Source organism: Acartia tonsa, chromosome 1 (assembly GCF_053477335.1).
Source record: "Acartia tonsa isolate MP-2025a chromosome 1, ASM5347733v1, whole genome shotgun sequence".
Lineage (NCBI taxonomy): Eukaryota > Metazoa > Arthropoda > Copepoda > Calanoida > Acartiidae > Acartia > Acartia tonsa.
Window position 1 is genome coordinate 29,578,265 of NC_137260.1, and position 19,717 is coordinate 29,597,981.

A 19,717-nucleotide genomic window follows, 5' to 3' on the forward strand; every position below is an offset into this window, starting at 1 on the left:
ACCAACCCTAAATGTAGAAAAGGCAAAAAAAAAAGACTTTATGAGTTGGTTCTGTATTTTTAATTTAGTTAAGCAATATTTGGGCACCTGCCATTTCTTCGGGCAATTTGGAAGATCAGATACTATCTGAATTTAATTCTCAAATCAACTCTATCAAAATTTATCAAATTAGGCACAAATATACATTAAGATGATTTTTATGGTTTCATTTGTTATTTTTAAACTAATCTACAATTTTGGTAATGCACCACATCAATCGATTAAAAAACCTAATTTGCTAATTTGAAGTATTTAGTGACCAAACTACCCTAAAAAAGTTCACGTCCTTCTGCCTGCCTGTTTTTCTGTCGATTATGGTATGGTTGTTAGATGTTTGTTTTGTACCACTTTCCATTCCACTTTTTATCTATTTCTGTCTCTGTCTCTCTCTCTAAAGTTCTAGGTTGTATATTCTAATCTATGCTTTCAAAGAGTTTCGCTACTATAGGACGCATATCGTCCTTGTTTTTATTTTTAATAATATTATTATTATACAGGTACATATAATTTTCTATATTATTTTTGCTAGGATTCTAGGACTAATAATATTTTTACTCTACTTAACACATTTTTCAAATATTTTAATCATAATATAAGAATAAATAAAAATGATGACTTTTTCTTTTTTTCATTTAGTTGGTTAGTTATGGCACTTTCATTTTTGAACAGGTAACCATTTTTGTAAGATTTGTTCATTGTGTTCAATTATCATAATTTCTTCGTTTACTGTGAATGATTGCTTTTAAGTGGGAAGTTTCATGTTCAAGACTGGGCGGAGCCGCGTCATACTAAAGACAACGACAATGGTACGTAAAGTCTTTGAAAGAGTAAGGGTTTGACTTCCCCCTTCATGGACTCATTATTATTGTTAAGCGAAGCCAACTAACCTCATTCAAGAGTACATTGTACAAATTGTAAAAGGATTGAAATAATTGTGAAAGTTAAAATTTAAGTGCATCCACCCTTCGCGCAAGCCTTCAAAGATACGTCCATACAATGTATAATTTATGTATCTACATTTTAAACTATAAAGTTATTTAACAACTTTATTTTTAATTTCTGATTTTTAGGACGATTTTGCATAATGATTTTAGTGAATTTTCCCTTAAATATCGTGTTAAAATTCAGGTATTTTATTTTAAATTAATAAACTTTTGTACAGACTTTAATTTCTCCAATTCTAAAAGCGCGCTCTGTCATTACAAAGTTGGTTTGAGTAAATATCATTCTTTATGACGGCGGCGTAGAAATAGAACATGGTGTACTATCTCTATGTACAAGGAGGTGTTGTACAAGGTGGGTAAAATACTCCCCCTCACCACTTCTCTGTTTGTAAGGAGGCATTGTAAGTAAGAGAAGGTAAGACAAAAAAGCCCACTCCCCCCCCCCCCGTTTCATGGAGATAGAGTAGAAATGGAGGGTTAGACGTTTGTGGAAGTGGAGAGACGTTGGAGGGTTAAAAAAGAAACCATAAGCCTTTCCAAGGACGTACAGTGCATCTTGGGTGGAGTCTATTAGGGAGCTTCAGATTTTTGACAAATTCAAATTGAATAGAGAATGTTTTGACTGTTAATTAACACATTAGTTTTGGGGGAAATATTGAGAAAAACAGAATTAAAGTATATCAAGTATATTTATATAAAGTACATAATTGGAGAAATCGCTCAAAGGGTGTTAGAATTCAATTCACATCACATTTTTAGGTAGAGCCTTATGATATAATTTTTTTTCTTGAAATAAATATTCAGATTTTCCCTTACATTATATTATAATCTTTGGAAATAAATGTTTGCTACACCCTTGGAAAAAAAGGTATATGACTTTGGTTAAATTAATAGGAAGCCAGAGAGAGAGAGAGATAGAGAGATACATAAAGTGGGAGAGAAAGGAGAGACGGAATAAGAAATAGATTAACCAAAAAGAAGGTAAAAAAGAGATAAAATATATAGATTTATTAACCCCACAAGGTACTTAAACCAGACTGATATAAAAGGGGATGCCAAAGGGTAACAAGGATGACAACATCCATAAAAGCCAAGCGCTGAAACGGTAGGACAAACGAACATCAACACTTGTATAGTATCAGAACTGAATAATCAGAATATAAATGTATAAGAGTCGAAGCAAAATTATAAGTAAATTTGATGAAAAACTGAATAATACAAAATAATGTTTATAGACATACTTACATTTTGAGGACTTAATTATAGAGTTGCTTTGCTTATAATGTTGTACTTTTATGTCCCAGGAATCAGTATACAAAAAATCAGATTAATCGGATAATTAGATCATATAAAAATTAGTTGTTAAAAAAGTAAAAAAATCAACATGTTTAAAATGGACGTACGGACATTTTGGTAATGATTATAGAGTTGCTACGTTTTCTAAATCGTACCTAACTACTACAGGAATCACCATGCAAAGTTTGAAATCGATAGGACAATTCTAACATGCCTAAATTAACGAAAAAAGCTATCCGTTAAGGACGGACGGACGGACGTACGGACGGACCGAACCTAATTATAGAAAAGCTTCGCTTTTAAAAATTGAGATAGCAGAGGGTTTAAAGATTTGTTTCATATTATTAACACAGTAATACTCTTATTTGGAATGGCCTGATATTCTTATGTAATACAATAATGATAAACCATAATATAGTGCGAATGCAATTTAAGAAGGGAGTGAGAAAAAGAGAGGAGTTGCTATGCTTGATTTAGGTATTTTTGCCATCAAGGGAAAAAAAGAAAAATTGTATTGAAAACAAACAACACATGTAATTTTTGAAACATAGAATGTATACTTAAAGTCCACAATTGCAAAAAGCAACAACATAATCATTTTTTCATTATTTGACCAGTAGGTATATTCACATGAAAATAAAGCCCAAGTATAGAGTAAACAGAGATCTTAAGCTTCATCTGGTCGCAAAGACACCGTTCTGCTATGTATTATAGAAAATTTCCTTGATAATTGATTTCTGCTTTGTCGTTAGAAATTTTATTTCTAAATCCCTTTATGAACAAACTATCGGCTTTTATTTCACAATAGATATTTTTGCAGCTTTAAATTGACATAATGTCTTTAACAAAACTTGTAGTAGTGTAAGTAGCTATAAAAAGTTTGACAAAGAAGGCAAGTAAGAGGAATGGATGACATGGAGGGGTAGATAGCCCAGCAGGGTGAGGTAGGCAGTCCGGCAGGGGTGAGTAGTCATAGCAAGGCATGGAGACATGGTGTGATTAGCTTAGCCAGGCCTTCAAATAATTCTTTGCAGGCATTCCAGACCAAGCTTTTAATGAGTTGGGCGTTTCCTTCAACTTATTAACTAGATTTGTATAAATATGTAGAAGGAGGAAGGGTAGTGAAAATTTTTTTCTGCGTATTTTGTTCTAAACATTAACACAAAGTTCAGATTTTATGCTGCAATTTAAATTAGACTATATTTATTTCTTGCAGTTTTCAAATATCTTGCAATTTATCTCTATTTTAACAAAATGCGCAATCGACTAATAGAATTCATTAAAAGCATAAAGTTAAAAGATAAAACATCGAAATGGGGGATTTTAAGCTAAATCCAGAAAAATTGAAATATAATTTTCCATTAAAAATTATGTTAAATAAATTTCTATTCAAATTTGATAAAAAAAATAGGTTAAAACTACAATGACATGAAAAGATATCCACTGCAAGGAAAAAAAAAGCTTGGTAGGACCTGTTGATGATGTGCAGTGGGTCTTCCCAACCTTGACATTTCAAAAAGGTTTCCTCATTAACTTGACTCTACCAATGAAGGGAGGGGGTTTCCTTAAAAGTCAGGAGAGGGATTTCCTAAACTTGACCTTTCCCATAAAACTCGTATTTGCCCTCAGGGATTTTCTAAACTTTTCACAGTATCCTTTCCATTTTTTGTGTTGTAGAATGAGCAGGCACGCTGCTTTTCTACCTTGTTTACATGATCGTAAGTTTGCCATAATTAGTTTACAAATATTTAAAAACAAATTTAAAGGCCCTCACTGTGGGCTACAATTGAATCAAGACAAAGATATAAAGATACATATATACACAGAAACTCTACAATCAGAGTATGTCTGTTTGTTCATCTGTCTGTATATAAAACATTACAGAATATATTTATTTGGTACTAGCGGCTACGCCCCTAGAGGCCTTTAGGGACACTTGAGAGGGGAAGAAGTGGTTGAATTCTACAACTAGATTTTTATTTTAGACTTAAAAAGAAAAATTTATTTTTTGTGTGTGAAATGGGGTCCTTTTTTAGGGGTTGATTTCTCCTAGGATGGTGGAGGTACCCTCACAAAATAAGTTATAAACCTTCCAAGAACCAATGAGAAGCTACATAGAAAAAAAAGAACCATTGATCATTGTTAATTACTATTCAGGGATCTAAAGGGATAAGACAATGACCGCTAAATTGATTTACATTCCCAAATATGATACATGGATAACCCTTCTGTATGTTTCAGTTAATGGTTGAAATGTTGGGCACTTAATTTAATAATCCAACCAAACAAAAATCGCAACAGGTCCCCTAAGTAGTTAAGCCAATGAATAACAAATTCCTATATTAAACTATGGGGACTAGTCTAATAAACAGCCCATTGTCCCATCTCGCTCTGATTAATATATTTTTGTATCTGTATGTTACACTTGCTATTTTCTTTATTTGTATTCTTTTAAACTTAAGAGCTCCACTAATTATGGATGTTGTCTTTTTCCCTTGTTAAATCCAATTACCTAATTCTGGATATTCTTTGAGGTTGATTATTACAATTATATTTTATTAAATGGAAAAAGAACAATCTATAATACAAAGTAGAACGATGTCTGTCTGTCCGTCTGTCTGTCCGTCTGAAGCTTAAGATCTCGGTAACCGCTGAACCGAATGGGCTCTACTCTTCAGGGAATATACCTACTGGTCCTGTGGTGGTTTTAAGATATTTTCTTGAGGGGTGGGACACCCCTAACCCCCCCAAAAACAAAAAAATCCCCCCCTTAGGGGAGACTTCAACGTCAAATAAGGTGGTATCGTACATAAAAAATTAAATTTAACAAACAAAAACATTTAAAGTGCCACTAGAGGCCTCTAGGGGCGTAGCCGCTAGTTTAATCATAATTCAAGATAAAAATTATTTTATCACTAGCGGTTTTGCCCCTAGAGGCATCTAGGGGCCCTTGATAAGTGGGGGGAAGTTGATCCCTCCCCTACTTTCAGTTTTAGTATGTAAAAGAAATTTTTTTTTTTTAAATGTTGGGTAGGAACTAATTTTTTCTAAACTCAAAACTTCTCAGGACCATGAAAAACTTGAACCAAGAAGAACTATATCAGTTAAGCGGTTACAAAGAATCTTCGGTACCGACAGACACCCTCACATACACACACACACACACAAACAGACAGACACAGAAACTGTTACTTTTATATAAGGATTAATAGACACTAAACTACTCCTTAATATGTTGATCCTATTATCAGTCTAAAAGATAGGTCAATAAAGAAGAACCAAATTGGTCCAGCGGTTAGCAAGAACTTTAGGCACAGACAGAAAAAACACACGGACATCCTATCTTTTTTATACAGGGATATAACTTTTAAACGATAGGAAATTTTTTTTTCCAGATGATATTTCTCTCCCTGCTTTAAAGCACTATTTATAATACAAAATAGATTGATGTCTGTTTGTCCATCTTTCTGATGCTTAAGAATTGATATGGTTCTTTTTTTACTTTACTATGTAGCTTCTCATTGGTCCTTGGAAGGTTTATAACTTTTTTTGAGAAAGAGAAGAGAAATCGCCCCTTAAGAAAGGACCACAACACACAAAAAAAACTTTTTCTTTTTAAGCCTAAAATAAAAATATAGTTGTTGAATTCAACCCCTTCTTCACCTCTTAAGTGCCCCTAAAGGCCTCTAAGGGCGTAGCCGCTATAGCAAAATAAATCTATTCTGTATTGATTTTATACAGACGGATGAACAAACAGACATACTCTGATTGTAGAGTTTCTGTGTATATATGTATCTTTATAATAAAGTAACACGTTCTATGTGAGTCTTTGTGCACCAAGGGATCTCACTAACCACTGAACCAATATGGTTCTCCTTTACATGGTAGCTTTTCATATGTCCTGGTAAGGTTTATAACTATTTCAGAAAAGGGTATCACCACTATCCCAAGAGAATTAACTCTCCAAAATAAATGTTTTTGACTTATTCATTAAAAAAAACTGTAATTGTAAGGGGGGTTCGACTTCCCCCCCAACCCAAGGGCCTCATATGCCTCTAGAGGCGTAGCCGTTGCTAGAAGATTATCCATTAATATAAAGTAGTAAAGTTTTTTATCTGAATCTCAAAATTAGGCAATTAATTATGAATAAAAAAAATCACGCAACCTTTCTTTAAAAAAAAATCAATCTTTAAAGTTAAATAATGTGAAAAGTATAAGTTTAAATGAAAAAAGTCTTCAGTAAGTGCTATTTATTTTTGATGATAAAGATTTTGCAAAAGACGTTTTATTGCTATGTTGATCAGAAATATGTTAGAATTTGTTGTTAGGTTTTTTCTACAAATCTTTATATTGAAAGTCTAAATTTGAAAATTGTGATTTTTTAAAGCTTATAGTATTTATGTAAGTTGTTTGTATCTTTAAATAAAAAAAATATTACAAATCATTTTTTGTTTGTTTTTTATTCAAGATTTTCATATTTTTTTCAATTTTTTTTCAGAACTTTAAATTGAAAAAAAACCAAAAGACCCCGCTAAAATATTTTGTCTCCACCTGGAATCATCAAGGATTTATGTATATTTTCACCCTACATAGGTCCCAGGGCTCGGCACTTACTTTTGTCTTGATTCAATTGTAGCCCACAGTGCCCTAGAAAGTTCATATTTACAGTCGGATATTTGCTCTTGGAGCTTTGTACTTATTGTCAATTTATTCTACATTCACGGTCAGTCCATTAGTTAAATTAGTAAGGTGAGAATCATATTGTGGATTTGAAATCTATCTACTTCCTATTTTGATTAGGAAATATTTTCCTTAATTTGTAGTAGTAATCGTAAAAGCTTAACATCTCTTTAATTTTATGTTTTTATGTTCAAATAAAACATAATAAATCATTTAAAGACATATTATACATAGAGTTTTGTTACATTTCTAGGTTGTAATCTGGTTCTTTTTATTAAAAGTAATTATTTTTTATCCTTTTTATGTTTTTTTTTACGCTTAAATGGAGGCCGTAATTTAGAAAAATATTAAGTATACAGAGTGTAGAAATGAAAGCTTTATAGAACGCTTGTTTGATAATTATCAACTTGTGTATATTTTGTGTGATATTTTTGGCCAAAATCCAATTTAATTTTTGAGGTATCATCGTGATTTTTAAATCTTAAAACTATTTCTTAAACTTATTTGTCATTTTTAACTGTTAGATCTGTTGGAATTAAATTAATCATGTATTACTTTATTACTGTAAATATTTTTTCTTCAAAACAAAACAACTATAAAAATGAATAGCCATCATGTTGTCAAGAACCCACCTCAAAATATAGAATAACCTGCTTATGATTTTAGTAGTGTAATAGTTGAGCAAATTTTTGATATAATAGGATTATGATGAATTTTTGAAAAAAGTAACTATTAATGATGCAAAGTACAACTTAAACTGTACACAACAAAATAATGTGTGGTTAGAGCAGAATTACAACGATAAGTAAAGAAGATAGCTCATTTTTTTTGTATTTTTCCTTTATTTTTCTTTGGCGAAAATTTTCGAAAAAAATCGTTCAAAGTGTTAACGCATCCTATGTTGTCAGCACCCTAAAGAAAGTTATTTCTGAAGTTGCTATGTCAGGCTTGTTAAGTAAATATTAAGAGTAGAAAGAATACATTAGCACATAAACAGGCAAAACTCATTATAATGCTCGGGTCATGTGAAGGAAATAAAGTTGCGGGTTTCGTCATGATTTCATGGTTAGGCAATTGGCCCCGCAAAGGCTAGTAATAGGAGAAAAGCTACTGTGAAAATATGATGAATCCCGCAACTTCGTTTCCTTTACATGACCCCAATGTTTTCATTGTGACTATTTATCCTCAAATGAACTATCTCTGTGTTACTGGTGTTAAGTGTACTGATCATTAATCTTTTACCCTTTCAAAACACTGCAAACATTCAAGCACGTTTTACTTGAAGTTAAGAAATTAATTTAAAGTGTTAAATCAAAATTCTGACTTTTTATTCTCTTCAGATATTTAAATATAAAGAAAACATTTAACTTAAATATAGATAATACAAGAGCTTGAGATCCAAACAGTATTTGCGGTTTCGGCTGCTGCTGGTTTACATGTATTACAGAGCTAGATGAGCGACTGCAGCATAAACCTAGAATCCTGGATTATATTAATCTTTCTTGATCAATGTGGCTTGGGTTGAAAGAAAATGAAAAGAGCACTACTAAAAATCCCATGACTAACATAGATCTCTCTAAAAACAAACGCATATATTAAAATACTTACTTTTATAATTTTTCGACTCTTATTAATACTAATCTAGGAAAATTAACCTCAGGTGACTTATTTAGATACCTTTGTTCGCTGTACCCCAAGCAGAAATAAAAGAGTAGTACAATAAATTTTTGAAATATAAAATTTAGTTTTGATAAAATTTATTTTTAGTGTTGATTGAGGAAATTAATTAGTTAGGATTTTAGATCGCAGTATAAAAGCATCTAAATTACATTTAACGATTTTTTTCGAATTAAATCAAGGCCCTTTTCTCCATGAGCTCGAAGACAATTTTATATTAGTGTTAAAGGTCATTAATAAACCATAAATAATTTTTATAAGTACACCATAGTTCTACACAGGATTTGTACTGTCTCAATTCATTTCATTATTCAAAGCTATTTATAACTTTGGGCCTTAACTGTAAAACTATTTTGCTTTAAATACAACTTTATACAAGTTATTTGACTATTTACGGTGTAAGTTTTGATACGTCGAAGGTAGATGGAATTTTAATGTTTAGAATTAAACTGAGTGAATCTTGTAGCTGATAATTATTTATAATATTGCAAGACATCCCAGCATGCAGTTAGCGTAATAAAGTAACTTTAATTGCAATTTTATTGCATGATAAGATGTGGGTGCCATAAATATAATAGACCAAAGGAATTTTTTTGTTAAGTAAAATGTAGAATAATAAGTTTTTAATAGTTTCTTATGTATTAAGGAATTATTCTTTTTAGTAGAGATGCTACTATACAATATTCGAAATTTACGTATGTATGTCTGAAAATTAGAGTAAAACACTAGAAGGAGAAAGGGTTAAATAACTGTATCTCCCCATCGCAACCGTCTTGTGCAACCTTCCTATTGGATCATTGACAATCGACCAATGCTGTTGGTTATATTAACACAGCCAAGTAGCAGAAAATAATTTAGAAGCAGACGAAACAGGTCTTTGAAAAATGAAGGGATGTAGTTGTCCGTATATACATCCATACTATAGATCTATTGTCTGAAAAATTTTCTTTTAGTCTTATATATGGCTACTGCTCTATAAATTACATCTCTCTCCGTTTATACAGCCATGATATACATCGCTTCTTATGAAATTGTTTGATTTTTGTTAAGAGTAACTAAAGGAAAAGGAACCATTTCTCTTTTTGGAAAGATTTGTTTTAATTATGTTTGGAATGTAAAAAAAAACAATTAGTTGTGGGAAAAATTATTCAAGTAAATCATTATTTCAGGAAATTAAAATGATCACGACGACGGTATAAGAACAAGAAAGCATAGTTTGACCATACAAAAAAGATTGAAAATATATTGTAAATTTCTTTATGAAAATTTTGTTGATTTATGTTATAATTCTATTGTATGTCCGCCACAACCACTTTTTATAGTTATATAGTCGTTTTAAATGAATTTGCTTATTCACATTTAAAACATACTTGCCTACAGTTATACAATTCCATTCTGGGAACTTCTGATTTGACAAAACTAGAAGAAATTACATATTTGGGGATAGATAAACCAAAACAAATTAGATTTATTAAATTTAGGGATGATCTTTAGCATAGAAAACACATTGCGTGTTGAGTACTACAACTTTTGAATAGAATAGACGTGCTGAAATGAGCTAATTTGCAATGCCTAAAAGCTTGCAACAATTTAAGCATCCCCTAAATATAGCATGGAACAAAGAAGTTCAATTATAAATATAGGCTTAATGTCTTGTTACGATGATGTCTATGAAAAAAGAACAAGTAAATATTCAAATTTTACTGCATATAAAAATATTAAAAGATAAAACAAATAGGCATATATTAAGAATTAAGAAATAAGCCTACAATTTTTAATGTTATTGTGACTTGCTTTATGCTGTTACAAGTACTATTTTTTGCCGGTCGAAAAGCTAGAGGTAATTTTGTTTGTTTCTTTCCGATGTCCTTTTTTAGATTAAAAATATTTCAATTTCTATAAATATTTACTTCTCCCTAAATCACTGCCAAAACGCCTTTAATGTTATTATATAATTCTACGTAGGCTTTCAATGTTTCTAAATGAGTAAAAATGTAATTCTAACCATTCTTAATACTTGTCTAGGTAGAAAATAAAGTGTGATTAAGATATCATATAAAATGAAGGAACCATATTTTTGTTGTCTGATTCTTCTTCACGCCTAGAACTGATCTGCTAAACAAATCCTAAATGGATGTTGGTGTGCTCTAGCTTCCACCAAATATCATTTCAACAGAAACAAATATTATTACTACAGCAAAACCTCCCCCTTAATATTAGGTATATATCATTAGTCACAACCTCTCATCTATACTATGTGTCTTTTGCGAATTTGAAATACTTATCACATTAAAATATGCAGAAATTATAGAATATCATCTATTATCTTACGACTAAAAAAGGCATTATAGATTCTTAAAAAGATTATTTTTATATTTGGATTTTATTTTAGAATTTAAAAAGAATATGATAGATTTATAATGCCGCACGGAAAACATTATCAAAATTATTATCTCTTTTTAAACTCGATATCTTTTCATATAAATTTAACACTTCGACTTGTCTCCTCGTTTTTTTTCCAATTATAATTACTGTTGTGTTGCTTATTGGCATAATAATTCTTGTTAAATTAGTAATAGTAATCTATCAATTGATGTAGAATAAACGTGGATATTATTATAGGGGAAAAATTGTCGTCAATTTAGTTTTCTATTTTTATGTAACTTTTTGGTTAGTTCATTCATCTAGTAGGAGGAGGGGGAATGGGAATATATGGGGGAAATCGTCATTTTAGCCCGCTACAAGTTTCACTTTATCAGAGTACATGATATATAATCTGGTGTCAGATCCAGGTAATAATGAATACATTGTGTTATCTCAATGTTCGATTTTTAAATTTTTCTTCTATATTTTAGATATAAAGGGCGGATTTTAATGATGTTTGTAACTAATAATTTGTAAAGAAAGTGACTGCTTTGTAATATGATGCTGCCCTGGGCAAAACATAAAATACCTTTAGGCAAGTTTTAAAAGCTTTTTTTCGTGCTGTGCAACAAATAGTAAAAATATGATCATCCGTCAAAATCAATTTCCTGCGATTTAAGAAAATTATTTTCTACACAAATACTTTGTATTTAATTATCATTAGCATAGATAATGTAATTAAAATAACATGTATCAAAGCTACCGAAAGTTTTCACGTTTTATCTTTACAAAGTAATATGATTTTTATCTCAATATTCAGTTCTAATCCAGCGGGTATAAATCGGTTTCGAACCCATACTGGAAAGAAATTTTTTAGTTATTTTTTTTTTAATCGTAAGACAATTAAGATAAGAAATTATTTAAAAGTTAGAACCTCTTTGTTGAAAGCATGCTTATATGAATGTTGATGGTTATTATACACCTATCTACTATGAATGATGTATATGACTTATAAAATTTAGCAACTCATAAAAATGACAAAATACAAATTAAAAATATTATGTGTATATCAATGACTTAAAGTTAAATTTGGTTTGTATTGCAACTGGACTAATCGAATACCTTTACAATGACGATGAGAATTATTTTACAAAATCATCCTTGGCATGAAAGTAATATTGACAATAAAACTATTTTTGAAAATAGCTACATGGTTTCCCTCAAGGTGCCTAGTCAAGGCAAGAATCCCGTTAAGAAATAACAAATAGATTTTCGTGTGTTTGTGTTTTAATTTAGGCCAGGTTAGGTTAAGCATTTTTGGGTACAGATAAGTTTTGTTTAGGTTAAGGTATATTGGGTACATGATACCGCAGGTAGAGACCACGCAGGGTTATGGGTTGAACATAAAGAAAATAATTATACCACCGGTCCCTACCCCCTACCTTATTTTTATTTATTTTAAAAATTTGGAGGTGGGTTCTATACAATCTGCACTTTACAGGAAAGCACCTTTTGTAAAAAAAAAGCTCCACGTCCTAAAATTAAGTGAATAAATCAACGATTCAACATCATACACAAAACTCACATTCCTAAAACTCTGGACCGAGTATGTCAGGTTTTCTATCTAACTATACAAACAAAACAAAAATTTTATTTTCGTTTTCCTATACGCGGAGAACTTTCTATGCGATATTAGGGGAATTATTTTGGCTAAAATATTTTCTCAGGTAAAATCAAATTACTAATTTTATCTATAAATATTCGAAAAATTAAAGATTAATTTGTTTTGAATAAACTTCACAGCTTTCGTAATTTAACAAATATTTAATTTTTTTTATACAACTAGGATTTTTTAACTTTATTCATCTATATAAAATTTTGTAATTGTTAATTATTTTAAAATTCTGGATCTTATAATTACCATAGTCTCCATAATTTGAGTGAATATTGTACTTTTTATAGTTTATTGGTTTTCTTTTAAATGGCGATGGTGGCTAAGACTAAGTGACCCTTAGAGGTGCTGCGCCAAGTCAGGCTGACTGGCTGAACTAAAATTTTACTATTGTGAATTAGGGTATGCTCAACGGTTGGGTGTAGCTGCGGCTGCAGAATCTACAGATGAGAGCAGGTAAAGCTGGTGATTCCATAAAGTCGCACGGCTGAAACAGAAGGTAGCTTAGTATGCTGTTGCTGGCCTAAACTGATGTTGAAGCTTCTATAAGTCGCAAAGCTAAATGCAGCTGGGGCTGAGAAGCTCTTGAAAAGCAGAGCAGAATAAAGTATAGAGTAAAGACAGGGTTTGGAAATATTCGGTAGTTTGGTAGCTGGTATATTTTTGAGTGATAGGAGGATTTTAATTTTTACTACTAGCATTGTCCTCTACCACACTGATAAATTTACATTATCAAAGTTTTACTAATAACTTTACCTCCATGTTTCATCTATCAAAAGTTACAATAAAAATATGTTTTAAGTTTTGAAATGGCATTGAGTTTGTCACAAAAGTTATAAAAATTCGCGTCAGTTGGTAACTTAGCTATTGCATACTAGCCATGTCAGAAAATATGGAAAAGCTGGAAAAAATGTTTAATGCGTAGTCTTAACTTTTAATAGGCTTTGATATTATACCTGTATGCCCTAAGCAACATTTTTGATGTTTTTGTAATCAACAGAATGATTAATTATTCATTAAATAATACAAGAAGAAACTTAACAACAACAACAAAAAAACATTTTTCAAGTAAAAACCAACAAAATGTCAGACAGTAAAAATCTGATTTATGAAATTTCTTGCCTTTTCATTCCGACTACCAAGCAATGTCATAGATTATTCTTAAATTTTTCATTTTGAAAGCAAACATTTTAACCTTGTTTTAATAGAAATTGCAGTTACAATAGTTTTGTTTGGAATAGTTAAAAGGAACCATTCTACTGCTCAAGATTTAAATGTGTCTGTTTAGTCACGACCAAGAAAGACAAATAATGCTTGCAAAAATACATTTTCATTATATATCTTTTCCATCGGTGGAAAATTAGAGTCTTTTTCAGGAAATTTGCAGATTATTTGATCAATGAGACTTATTTTAATTCATACTTTTACTTCTCATATGTATAAAATATTTCCTTGGAATTTTTTTGCGTATTTTTTCTCAATGTTATAATGAAAGCACACAATTATATAAACCAGATGTAAACCATTTAATATAAAAAAATATCAAGAAAGCTAAGCAAACGGTAAAGAAAGTCAAATGGTAGATGGTGTTCAATCAATGGAATTTTCTTAAGATATTTACAGAATTCTAGAAATAAAAACATACGAAGCATCATGACAAGTAGACCAACAAAGTTGATCATTGAGTAGATGCTAAGAATCTCCACAGAAAAATTAAGCCATTTAACTTCAAAAGTAGCTGTGTAAATCACACCTTACATGTAAAAATAACTATACAAATTTGTAAAGAGCTGGCACAACCCTATATTTTAGGCAAAGTCATTTGGGTAAATTAGATCATGGCCATATATTTATTCTTACTCTTTGTGTATTGCATTTTATTATCACATATATATATATATACGACACATTCATGAAATATTTTGCAGAAAATTTGTGAAATTTAAATATCAAACTTACTTCTTAATTAACTATTGATAAGGGTTAAATCACTAGAAGAAAAAATGGTTTTAATATTTTATAAAACCTGTCCCATTTGAAATTGAATTATAAAATATGAATAGGATGCATGTTGAAATCTGAGGCTAGATTATCTTTAATCTTCTTGCTGAAAGGTTTTGTTGTAATCTTTGGGGAGAAAACTATATCCTATTTAATTTTATAGATCAAAGATAGTTCTATATTTTCTTGTTTATATAAAGAAGCACAATTCTATCTCAATTATGAAAAAAACTGTACTAAATTCTCTAATGATTAATCTTTGTCAATCAAATGTACAGCGTTATGAATTTTTTCTTTCTGTTTTCCGCCCTTTTAGCTTCAAGTGTTTCAGTAACATACTTAAACTTGATAGCGTCTTTTTTATGTTGCTGCATTAAATCAAGCTCTCACCCACTCGACATTAATACATTACAAATAAATCTAAGGATACGAAGATGGTGAAAATTTATATCCTTATATAAAAGTAACAGGATCTGTGTCTATCTGTCTTTGTGTGCCGAAGGAACTAGCTAACCGATGAACTAAAGTGTACTTTCTCATTGGTCCTGGGAAGGTTTATAAGTTGGGGGAGAGTGCCCGCAACTTCCCACGGGAAATCACCTTTATATTTTTCCTTTTTCTTTTTAAAGCTAAAAGTAAAAATGAGGGGGGGGGGTCAACTCTCCACGACCCCTCCAGTGCTCCTAGAGGGCTTATTGTGTCGTAGACTCTTGTTTTGAATAAAGTAGGATATTGAAAACGAAATGTTGAATGCTAATGCATTGTGTTCTTATCAAATGTGAAAGATATTATGATTGAACTAGACTTTTTCACCCAAAAAGAAAAATAGATATAAAGAGCAAAGACTAGTTATACCATACAGTAATTTTTAGCAGGCCAGGACATTATCCTTATATAAAATTAACAGGATGTCTTTCTGTCTGTGTTTACCGAAGGATCTCGCTAACCGCTGAACCGTCATGGTTATTCATTACATGCAGTAAAGCTTCTATCAGGTCCAGGAAAGGTTTATAATGTACAGTCATAAATAATGGATATATCAGTGAAAGAAAATTTTTTTACCTAAATTCTTCCTGTCAGTCACGTTAGTAATTTATTTCAACTTTCACTATTGATTATTTTTTAGCAGTGGAACGGGAAGGCTCAGAATAGTGTTCTTTTGTTGCAATATCCCTACCAACTGTACAATAAGTTGCCAGACACGTTTGTATGTCTGTCAAACCTAGTAGTCTACAAAATCAGGACAGGAACACCAATTCTAATTTTGATCAGGGCTATCACCTTTAAATTACCTTTATCACGTCGCACACTTTACCAACCAATTACGCGTAGATATGAAAGACACCTGCCTAGAATTAATTTTCCATTAAAGATGGCTGCAATTACTGTGTATGATGTATTTATTTTGTTTATTTTAAAACAACACAAAGACATGCTGAGTTGTGTCTTTGAATAAAGGTCTTACAATAAAAATGAAATTACCTTAATATAGATTACAACAATGCCTTTATGGATTATTCTTATTATTTACTTATGTAAAACTTATTATGCTGTTTTTATATCGCTCTAACTTGTTGTGAGGATAAATAAAGAATATAATAGATTAATCATCAGGGAAGAAACTATCCCAATAAGATAAAGAATAATAGTGCAAAAGCCTTTGTCGACCAATTACTCATTTCCTACACATTACAGAATGCTAGATTTTGAAACCAAAGTGTCAGGATAAATTTAAAAGAATTAGTAACTTTACTTTAATATTTAACGTAGATAAATGTACTAGAAGTAGAAATTTGCAGATAAGGCTAGATAGAGGGAATCCAAGTTATATAGAACATAACTAGATTGGAGAACTATTTAATTATTAAAAGGATATTTAGATGAAAACTTTTCATAGACTTTATTATTTTTTAATCGTTAAACTTTTAATGATTGGGGCAATTTCTATGTGAATCTATTGTGTTCGTATTAATGGTATGTGTGATGCAGATAATTTGGCTCTAGTCTGTCTATACAGATTATAGACAGTCATACCAGCCAATATTTTTATATGCATAGCTACTATACAAGATAATATAGCTCTAGTCTGTCTATACAGATTATAGCCAGTCATACCAGCTAATATTTTTATATGCATAGCTACTATACAAGATAATATAGCTCTAGTCTGTCTATACAGATTATAGACAGTCATACCAGCCAATATTTTTATATGCATAGCTACTATACATTCACAATTTTATTCATAACGCTACAATTTATGTTTGAATTTTGGTTTTGGCTAATCTAATTATTGCTCAAACAATGAAAATAGGTAAACAATATTGAATTGTGAATCTACTCGCTTCTCCAGAGCACTACAGCTCGAGACCTAGCCTTTGTGAAAAAATTTGTTCTACCAGGTAAATACATATTTTATACAAGTATGTAAAAATCAATATCTTAAATGATCCTATCAAATATTTAAGTAGCGCAGCTTCGTATCAAATTAACTCATGTCTGTTGGAGCACATGCATTTTCTGTTTGTCTTCATCTTGCTTTCATTTTGTATTTATAATTATACATATAGTCGTATATATTCTTCATGTCTTACTTAAAAACGTTGCTGCGAATATACTTTTCCATTTTAGATGAAATACTTCTTAATATCTTTCTACTAATCCTATCTCCCCATCTTTTAGAGCATAACTTCACTGTAATGCTGGTTTCATGAAGTAAATATCAATATGTACTCAATTATCAATATGCTCAAATCTAAGATCAAACTAATTTTTCTACCATTTTCAAATACTTTATTTTTTTACATGAAAATTGAATTTTTGTGTGTGCACACATGTCTCATTTTATCAGGGCTCGGCATCTGCACGTCAGCCTCATGTAAGGCTAAGGGCAATCAACCTTTTACAATTTTAAAAAAAAGCTTTATGTCTAAAAATGACCTGACTATGAAAATCTCTCTTTTCTAAAATTTTCAAAACACGGGTTTTAAATTCTAGGCTTAGTCGCCGTTGATTCGTGGCTGCCAGCCCCTGTATGTTATTGTAAAATCTTTCTTATATCGGTAGTGGACTAACCAAAACTCTCCAACTATAAATATTACTTTTGTGTCTAAGAATTGTAGTGTTCTATTCTGGCTAACAAGATTTAATTAAAGGGGGAGAAGGTGCACGAAAACTGCAATATTTTTCTATATATGTACCTTGAAATTTAAAAAGGTGTTTGCCTTTATACCTTGTTATTTTAAGTGGCGTTTTATAAGTCCTAACGCTACGCTTTGAATGAAACCTAGCAAAATACCAGAATTAAAACCAAAGTAGGGTGGAGGATGTGTGTTGGGCTAAAACTAACTACTTCAACGATTTTGCCGTCTGATATGATTTTATTGAAAATATTCACTTTAATCCATATTTTATGCATCAATTTCATTTTCATGATTTATAGTCTTTACATATATATTAAAAAAATTGTAATACCCAATAAGAAACCATAAGTATAATGTGAACGTGTAGGAATCGAAAACTATAATACCCTAATCGTGCTTCTTTTTGAACTTTGAAGGGTCAACTGATTACATAATATAAAAAGTAATTCTATAACTATTAAATAAAATAAGTTTTACTTTGTAGATTTGAATATTACCAACATAACTGCATGAATTAAGGGTTATTAATATTAGTAATACACTTTGTTAGTAGCTATTCTATAGTTTGATTTCAGACAAATGTTGGCAAAATCTTTTTTATTTAAAGTAATACAGTAGCTACTCCTGCAAGACAACATCTCAATAATAATCTATAATACAAAGTAGAACGATGTATGTCTGTCTGTCTGTCTGACTGTTTGTTTGTTTCTTTCTTTGTAACGAAGGATCTCGCTAACCGCGGAACCGATCGGGTTTTCCTTAACAGGGTGGCTTCTCATAGGTCCCGGGAAGGTTTATAACTATTTTGGGGGAGGGTAGCACCACCCTCCCAAGAGAAATCGCCCCTAGAAAAAAATTACCCCCACAAAAAATTATGGAAATTTTTTTTGACTAAAATTAAAAATGGAAGGGGGTGGGGCAACTCCCTCCCCCCCCTCCAAAACAAAAAAAAAATTCTCTACCAAAATTTTTTTTTACTTTTTCATTTAAAATCTAAATCAAGAAATTGAGTTATCTAATTCAATTCCCCCCTCCTCAAATGCCCCTAGAGGAGCGTAGCCGCTAGTACCAAATATAATATTACTTCATGTTTTTAATACATAGGCTCAAAACAAAGGTTTGTATTTGTAATCATTTAAAAAGACTCAATATGATAATAAAAGTTGTTCTGCATTTTTGTGGAATTTGTTGTTCTTGTTTATTACTCAGCAGTAATTTAGTTCTGGATTAAAAGATTAACTATATTAATAATTTTTTTATTACTTACATGTAGAATATATGTAGATATTATCTATTAAGTTTCATATCCATAAATAAAAAAGGCAGGGAGTTTATGTATGGTTATTAGACTATAAAAGTTGGAAAGATTTTTAATCAATATAATAGATTTGAAATCTGCATAAAATTTTAAGGATTTTTTATAAAATTCGTTTTTTATATAATTCTTTATTTAAAGGCGCAAATACAAATTAAGTTAAATAATTTTAAGATCTGTGATTGGTGGATTAAAAACTATCTGCGCTCTGATTGGAGAAGCTTAAGTGACGTACATCATTCAACCAATTAGAGCGTAGGTAGTTTCCAATCCAGCTATCCTATTGGTCAAAATTTATTAACTTAAATCGTATTTGCGCCTTTAAATAAAGAATTATATAAACAACGAATTTTATAAAAAATCCTTAAAATTTTATGCAGATTTCAAATCTATTATATTGATTAAAAATCTTTCCAACTTTTATAGTCTAATGGTTATACCTACAGAAAAGATCTTGCTATTTGCTGGACTGATCTAATTCTCCTTTGTAGTGAATTGTAATTGATATTTTTATATGTTTCAGGCAGGTCAGATTAGGTACGGTCAGATTCAGATTATGTATTTGTTCTACAAACTTTAATACAAT